General features: G+C 58.1%; 1 protein-coding gene across 1 annotated transcript in view; it reads right to left on the reverse strand.

The window, feature by feature from the left end:
• The window catches only part of LOC142075021 (interleukin-11 receptor subunit alpha-like), a 32,715-nt gene extending 24,845 nt beyond the window's left edge, over positions 1 to 7,870 (reverse strand). Inside the window, exon 1 of the mRNA XM_075136011.1 lies at positions 7,691 to 7,870. The gene's annotated coding sequence lies outside the window, so the exon portion shown is untranslated. The remainder of the gene's footprint in view (positions 1 to 7,690) is intronic.
• Positions 7,871 to 8,785: the final 915 nt, after the last annotated feature.

Consider the following 8,785-nt stretch of genomic DNA (forward strand, 5'->3'; position numbering starts at 1 on the left):
AGCGGAGGATCCCCTGCCCTCTTGCCACCAAGCAGAAGGAGGGGACCCAGGCGACGGAGGGGAATGGACACAGGTCCCTGCTCGGGGCGCCAGGTGAATCCCCGCCCGGCCTCCCTCACCTCAACCTTCCCAGTTGCCCCTACACAACAGATATGGGGCCCTGGATCTTGAGGGCCAGACAAAAGAGGACGCAGATGAAGGCCCATCCACGGGGTTGCCTGAGGTGAGTCAGTCAGCCCCACGCATTACGACTGCCTCTGCTAAGAAAAAAAGGAGGGTAATTGTCATAGGTGATTCCCTTCTGAGGGGGACGGAGGGCCCAATTTGCCAGCCAGTCCCATCTCACAGGGAAGTCTGCTGCCTCCCTGGGGCCCGGGTGAAGGACATTACTAGGAAACTCCCTGGTCTAGTACAGGCCTCCGATTACTACCTGCTATTGGTTATACAGGCTGGCAGTGAGGAGGTTGCAGAGAGAAGTCCTGAAGCGATCAAAAGGGACTTCAGGGCACTGGGGCGACTGGTGGAAGGATCGGGAGCACAGGTAGTGTTTTCTTCAATCCCTTCAGTGGCAGGGAAGTATACTGAAGGGAACAGGAAAACTCATCGGATCAACACGTGGCTTAGGGGCTGGTGCCATCGGCAAAATTTTGGCTTCTTTGACCACGGGGAGGTTTACAGGGCACCGGGCCTGCTGGCGACAGACAGAGTTCAGCTGTCTCACAGGGGGAAAAGGATTCTTGCATATGACTTGGTGGGGCTCATCGAGAGGGCTTTAAACTAGGTTTGAAGGGGGAAGGGGATAAAACCAGGCTCACTAGAGAAAAGCGTAGGGGCGGCACACCAATGTCGGGGGAGAAATCGGTAGCCCAGCTCAAGTGCATCTACACCAATGCACGCAGCATGGGCAGCAAACAGGAGGAGCTGGAAGCCATTGTGCAGTGGGGTAGCTATGACTTAGTCGCCATCACGGAAACATGGTGGGATGAGTCTCACGATTGGAGTGCTGCAATGGATGGCTATAAGCTCTTCAGAAGGGACAGGCGAGGAAGGAGAGGCGGTGGGGTAGCCCTGTATGTTAGGGAGTGCTTCGACTGTCTAGAGCTCAATGGTAGTGATGACGAGGTCGAGTGCTTGTGGGTAAGGATGAGGGGGAAGGCCAACAAGGCAGATATCCTGCTGGGAGTCTGTTATAGACCACCTAGCCAGGACGAGGAGGCAGACGAAATATTCTACCAGAGGCTGGCAGAAGTCTCACAATCACTAGCCCTTGTTCTCATGGGGGACTTCAACTTTCCGGACGTCTGCTGGAAATACCACACGGCAGAGAGGAAACAGTCGAGGAGGTTCCTGGAGTGTGTGGAAGATAACTTCCTGATGCAGCTGGTAAGCGAGCCCACTAGGGGAGGTGCCTCGCTTGACCTGCTGTTCACAAACAGAGAAGGACTGGTGGGAGATGTGGTGGTCGGAGGCCGGCTTGGGCTTAGCGACCATGAAATGATAGAATTCTCCATACTTAGTGAAGTAAGGAGGGGGGCCAGCAAAACCGCTACCATGGACTTCCGGCGGGCGGACTTTGGCCTGCTCAGGACACTGGTCGAGAGGGTCCCTTGGGAGACAGTCCTGAAGGGCAAAGGGGTCCAGGAAGGCTGGACGTTCTTCAAGAAGGAAGTCTTAAAGGCGCAGGAGCGGGCTGTCCCCATGTGCCGCAAGAAGAACGGGCGGGGAAGACGACCGGCCTGGCTGAACGGGGAGCTCTGGCTGGGACTCAGGAAAAAAAAAAAGGAGAGTTTATCACCTTTGGAAGAAGGGGCAGGCAACTCAGGAAGAGTACAGGGATCTCGTTAGGTCGTGCAGAGAGGAAATTAGAAAGGCAAAAGCCCGGCTAGAACTCAACCTGGCCACTGTCATGAGAGACAACAAAAAATGCTTTTACAAGTATATTAATGACAAAAGGAGAGCCAAGGAGAATCTCCATCCTCTATTGGATGCGGGGGGGGGGGGGAACGTTGCCACCAAGTACGAGGATAAGGCTGAGGTACTCAACGCCTTCTTTGCCTCAGTCTTTAATAGTCAGAGCAGTTATCCTCAGGGTACTCAGCCCCCTGAGCTGGAAGACAGGGACAGCAAGCAGGATAAACCCCTCATAATCCAAGAGGAAGAAGTTAATGACCTGCTACGCCACCTGGACGTTCACAAGTCTATGGGGCCGGATGGGATCCACCCGAGGGTACTGAGGGAGCTGGCGGAGGAGCTTGCCAAGCCACTCTCCATCATTTACCAGCAGTCCTGGTTAACTGGGGAGGTCCCGGACGACTAGAGGCTTGCCAATGTGACGCCCATCTACAAGAAGGGCCGGAAGGAGGATCTGGGGAACTACAGGCCCGTCAGCCTGACCTCGGTGCTGGGGAAGATTATGGAGCGGTTCGTCTTGAGGGCACTCACAAGGCATGTCCGGGACAACCAGGGGTTCAGGCCCAGCCAGCACGGGTTCATGGAAGGCAGGTCCTGCTTGACCAACCTGATCTCCTTCTATGACCAGGTGACCCGCCTAGTGGATGAGGGAAAGGCTGTGAATGTGGTCTACCTGGACTTCAGTAAAGCCTTTGACACTGTCTCCCACGGCATTCTCCTAGAGAAGCTGGTGGCTCACGGCCTAGACAGGTACACTCTTTGCTGGGTAAAAAACTGGCTGGACGGCCGAGCCCAGAGAGTTGTGGTGAATGGAGTTAAATCCAGTTGGCGGCCGGTCACGAGCGGTGTTCCCCAGGGCTCAGTTTTGGGGCCGGTCTTGTTCAATATCTTTATCAACGATCTGGACGAGGGGATCGAGTGCTCCCTCAGTAAGTTTGCAGACGACACCAAGCTGGGCGGGAGTGTTGATCTGCTCGAGGGTAGGAAGGCTCTGCAGAGGGACCTGGACAGGCTGGATCGATGGGCCGAGGCCAATTGTATGAGGTTCAACAAGGCCAAGTGCCGGGTCCTGCACTTTGGCCACAACAACCCCAGGCAACGCTACAGGCTTGGGGAAGAGTGGCTGGAAAGCTGCCAGGAGGAAAAGGACCTGGGGGTGCTGGTCGACAGCCGGCTGAACAGGAGCCGGCAGTGTGCCCAGGTGGCCAAGAAGGCCAATGGCATCCTGGCCTGTATCAGGAATAGTGTGGCCAGCAGGAGTAGGGAGGTGATCGTGCCCCTGTACTCGGCACTGGTGAGGCCGCACCTCGAATACTGTGTTCAGCTTTGGGCCCCTCACTACAAGAAGGACATGGAGGTGTTGGAGCGTGTCCAGAGAAGGGCAACGAAGCTGGTGAAGGGTCTGGAGCACAAGTCTTATGAGGAGCGGCTGAGGGAACTGGGACTGTTTAGTCTGGAGAAGAGGAGGCTGAGGGGGGACCTCATCGCGCTCTACAACTACCTGAAAGGAGGTTGTAGCTTGGTGGGTGTTGGTCTCTTCTGCCAAGTAACTAGCGATAGGACGAGAGGAAATGGCCTCAAGTTGCGCCAAGGGAGGTTTAGACTGGACATTAGGAGAAATTTCTTTACTGAAAGAGTGGTCAGGCCTTGGAACAGGCTGCCCAGGGAAGTGGTTGAGTCACCATCCCTGGAAGTATTTAAAAGATGTGTAGATGAGGCGCTTAGGGACATGGTTTAGTAGGCGTGGTAGCGTTGGGTTGACGGTTGGACTCGATGATCTTAGAGGTCTTTTCCAACCTTAATGATTCTATGATTCTATGATCAGGATTTCATTAGATGAAGGAGCCCTAAGCTTTTCCACCTCTCCCTATTAGGCAATCTCTGCAGGTCCATAACCATTTTTATTAGTCTGTTTCTATTTCAGCCATCTCTGTACTGAGAGGAGGGGACCAAAGCCGAGCAGCCTCCAGGGAGCCCCGGGTTGATTTCCAAAACGCTTTCAGCATCCTCCCCTCTCCCCATGGCCCAACGCCCTGTTTGCTTCTTGCCCACCACCGCACGCGTTTGCACCGAGCCATCAGCAGTGAGGACCTGGGTGGCTACAGTCAGCTGAAAACCCCATGACCTCCACCATCTTCCTAATCCCTCCTGCCAGCAGGCGCTTTCTTGTGCTGGTCGATGCTCAGTCTTACCTGTGGTCCCCCCGGCCATCACCACCTGCACAGGTCAGCCTCATGTCTGACCACACCAGCCCTCACCCGAGGTTCCTCCAGACTGTTTGTCCTCTCCAAAAGCATCTTCAGGAAACGTGTACGAGCAGGGCACTGGCTGATGTTACCTTCCCTTGGCCAGACCCTCCTGGAAAACCCTTCCAAAATCCCTTGTAAGCTTTTTCAGCAAGGACTGATCCCTGCTGGAGCAAGCCCAGGCTCCGCTGGTCAGATGTGACCACAGCACACGGTTCCGCTAGGACGGAGGTGAGTCAGGTCTTGACAATCAGTTGGACTTCTTGTCCCTCTTCTCCCGGACCTTCCCCACCCCAAACACCAGAGGAGGAGATGTTTGCCAGGTTTTTTTTTTTCCACGTTCCAGACTCATGCCACTGGAGAGAAGGCAGAGTCGCACCTTTCAGCCCAGCCCGCTCGTCCACCCTCCCTCCGCCTGTACCGGAGAGCCCAGTGCATGCTCCAGGGGCTGTGGGTGCTGTGACCATCCAAAGGAGCCTGAAGCTCACCCCATCCCACCCCTGTGCCAGGGTGACTCAAGAGACCTGGGAAGCAGTCAGACTCAAGAGATAATTCCTATTAACACACTGATCCCCGACACCGCAAACCTGCTTCTCATTTCCAGAGGAATTTTTCTTTTTCCATGGAAATGGTCCATGGGAATCTGTCTGTTGGAGAAGACGACCCAACCACAACTGCAAGGCATCTGCACCCTTCCCCACCTTCACAGCCTGGACAGGAGGAGAAAACCATCACTAGGAAGTGTGGAGAGATTTCCCAGTAGGAACTCGGGTCACAAGGTCACTACATCCCTGGCTGGAGAGATTTGGTGATTTTCACACATGCGATGCTGTCGTAACCACAGGAACACAGAAAAAACAAAAGCTCTCTAAACATCCCAGCGAGTCACCCCAGACATCCCAGGGCTAATTCCTGATGCTGGCTTTGCATCAGCATCCCAAATGCCGGTGAGGCCCCGGCGCATTGCCCATAGGGAAGAGCTCCCGTCCCATCCAAGCTCCATCCTTAGCTACATCTTCGGCAGGGGCAGAGCCACCCTCTCCCATGCCTGAACAAGAAGAGGGGAAACAAGCTGGGAGAGGTGCCCAAATTTTCTGAAGGGAGGAAAGCGGAGCTGCAAGCTGGCACCTGCCCCCTCCTGTGGGAAGCATCTCGCGGGGGGTTTTCCTCCAGAACCAAGCCTGCAGAAGAAGAGGAGGCAAGAATCCCTCGGCTTGTTTAACGTAATGAGGAAGCTATAAATACAGCAGGGTAAACACCGGAGAGGGAGAAGAGGTCTTGAACTAAAAGCACAATGTTGGCACGAACCCATGGGGGAATAAGCTCTCCAGGAATGCATTCGGCAGGAAACCGGAGGGAGGTTGAGCCCTGCGTGAACAGGAAGAGTCTGGAGTCACCTTTGAACAAGAGTGGAGCGGAAAGGGAGCATTTGAACCAAGTGCTCAGCTAGTTCATGGCAGGTGAGGGTGCTGCGCACCGTCCCCATCCGTGACGGTTTCCCCTGCTCAGGATGGTCCAGGTGAGCTGGGGGAGAGGGGCAGAGGAAGAAGGTCTGGGTTGTGTTTGGGTACCTGCAGGCCAGGGGATGCAGGTGTGGGCTGCCTGGGTGCCCACCCAGCGTGGCGGCTTCTGATAAACCTAGTAGCTGCAAAAGGGAACCACCGCTGCTGCCACGATGAAGATGACGGGGAGACTCGCCACGCTGTGAGTCATTCATTCATCCTTCACAAACAGGGCCCGCACCCGGCCAAGCATCCTCCTCCCCCCGCCGCCGTGACAGCTCTCTGGGATGGGGAAAAAGTGGCTTATCAGATATAATCAAGTCAAGTTTTCCCCTCCCCGTGAGGTTCCCAAAAGACTGAAATTCATGGAGCAGGAGGCAGGGCAAAACCAGAGCCACTCTTCTCCCAGCTTCCTGCAGGCAGCCTCTGCCTTCAGCAGCACTCCCCAGGGACCCCTCCCCACCACTCTGCCGCACCCCCCATCCCCCTGTCCACCCACAGCCGGCGACATGCAGCCCTGCGCACAACCCCGCCGTCACCGCTCAGCCCCTGTCCCCTGGCTCTTGTCCCACTTCGTCTGCCGAGGTCAGTTCACAGCTCTCCGGAGAGGAGACGTGGCCCCTTTCACTCCTCAAAACAGGGCCAGGTCAGTGGAGCAGAGGGTGCGTGGATGCTGGGGGGACATTGTGGCCGTATCCCATCCCCGTCCCTGCCCCAGGAGGGACCTCTGCCAGCTCACAGCTCCACAGGAGGCTCCTCTGCCCCGCACCAGGCTGAGATGCCGTGGGCTCCGTGCAGCCCCATGCATAACCACGCCACAGCCTGCCCTCGTATAAACAGAGGCAGAGTGCAAACACCCCACCTCCTTGCAAACGCGGCAACCAGACATGGCTGCAGCCTGCAAGGAGCGGGCACCTCCTAGCACCCGAGGTGCTCGGCCAGCCCCGGGCAGCTTGGCACCGGCTATGCCACCAATGCTGGTTGGTCCAACACCGGTTCGGGCACAGCAACACGTCTGTGAGTTGCTGCAGCTCCGGGTTTCTCCCCATGGAGACCAGGCACAGTGAAAATAAGATTCCCAAGGCACCCCCAGGCCTCGTCACAGTGGGGTCTGGGTTTGCTGACAGCGATGTCCAAGCCAAGCTCAGCCCCACGGCCCCCCTTTGACACCCTTAGCCAGCCCGGAGTCAGAGCTTGGAGGGGACCCGGGAGGTGACACAGCTGGAGGGGGTGACATGGCCAGTTTGTGAGGGTGGCAGCAGGCACAGCCCGGGTCTGGGCACCCGCAGGGGCTGGCAGAGGACGGAGAAGTCGTGATTGAGGCGGTGTCCTGAGGCAAGGAGGGACAAGGCAGGCAGAGCCCTGCCAGTGCCCACACATGGGAAAGCGCCTCTTTCCACATCTCCCGTAATTGAGAGCAGCTTTTCCCTCCCCGGACCCCCAGGAGAAGAAGGGGCCCTGCCAGGGAGGCGCTTTGCCTGGTGTTCCAGCCTTTCTCCAGAAAACTCCCCCCGGAGACGTTGGGGGGGGGGCTAGTTTTAGGTAGTCCTGCGAGGAGCAAGGAGTTGGACTCGATGATCCTGATGGGTCCCTTCCAACTCGAGATATTCTATAATTTTATGATTCTATGAAAATTCGGGGGGGGAGGGGGGGCCTGTGGAGGCTGGGGAAGGGGCTCAAAGTTCCCACCCCGGGAACTCCGACCATCCCCTGAGCATCTCCGGGCAAGGCAGAGGCGCGCCGGGCGGAGGAGGGGGGATAGCACCGGGTACCCCTAGGCAGGCGGGGGGAAGCGGGAGGGCAAGTCCCTGCCAGCACACACACACGCGCGCGCACACACACACGCGCGCGCACACACACACGCGCGCGCACACACACACACACCCCGTTCCCCGTACGAACAGCAAACAGCCGGGGGAGCCTCCTGCCTGCGCGGCGCCGGCAGCCTGCCCGCAGCCGCGCGCCCCTCACCGCGGCGTCAGGGCGGCGGCTAGCCGTTCCCCTCGGGGGGGCACGGGGAGGGCTTCCTACCTTCCTGCGTGGCGCCGCGGCTATGTGCCCATGGCGCTCGGCGGAGCGGAGCCGGAGCCGGGAGCGGGAGCAGGGCCGGCGGCAGGGCGCCCGCGCCGGCCTGGCTGGGGCCGGGAGCGCGGGCGGTGCGAAGCCGCCGGGGCTGCCGCCGCCGCTCCATTGGAGCAGGGCGCTGCCAATCTGCCGCCACCGCCCCCCGGCCCCAGACCAGCCCCGCGCCTGCTCCCTGCAGCGCCCCCGGCGTGCACAGTGCCCCTCAGGGCTCGCCGTCCCGCTCCGCCTGGGGCGTTGGGGTCCCTCCGGGACACGAGGATCCTCCCCCCCACCAAGGTGCACAGCCCTCCCCGGTGCCCTCGGGGGGCAGCACCTCCTGCATTCGCCAACTCTGCCTGCCCCTCTCCCAGCATCCTGGAGGAGTCGAGGCAAGTAGGTCCTGCCCTTGCCCCAGGAAGAGGCATTTCTTTGGGGTTTATTTTTATAGTGGTTTATTTGATGGGGAACGTGTAGGGTGAAATCTGGCCCCGGGGCTTGTGTCCCTGAGGTGAAGAAAAGCCTCTTTCCTCCTCATGGCTTTCAGTGCGTGTTTGTGTGCCCCTTTTGCAGCACCCCTCCATTGCCCTACCTGCTTTCCCTTGGAAATGGGTTTGGTTTGCAATTTTATCACAGTGAAAATTTTCAGAAGGAAAAAAACATGTTGAAACTCTGCAACAGGAAACAAGCTAGTTGGGAATTTTCCCCTCCCCTGGCACCTGGGGCCAAGCGTGGTCTAGGGGTCCCCCTGGGACACGCTGGAGACCCCGGGTGAGGCTGTCGGGGCTGGCACTGCTGGAGTCCTGGGGCAGACCCAGTGTTTCCCTCTCCGCCTGGGCATGGCACCTGCATGCATGCAGCACCCACATAGCACCACTCCGGCAATCCTGCAATAACAGACCACTCTGCATCCCAGCAGGAATAAATGGGGTCGCAGCTCCCCTCTGCAACCTACAGTAACAAACCAATCCTTGCTCACGTCCTGGCACACCCACAATAACAACTGGCTACCTGCTGCCATCCTAGCCTATCTCTGCAACCCCACAATAACGTGCCCGTGAGTCA

Source organism: Calonectris borealis, chromosome W (genome assembly GCF_964195595.1).
Source record: "Calonectris borealis chromosome W, bCalBor7.hap1.2, whole genome shotgun sequence".
Taxonomy (NCBI): domain Eukaryota; kingdom Metazoa; phylum Chordata; class Aves; order Procellariiformes; family Procellariidae; genus Calonectris; species Calonectris borealis.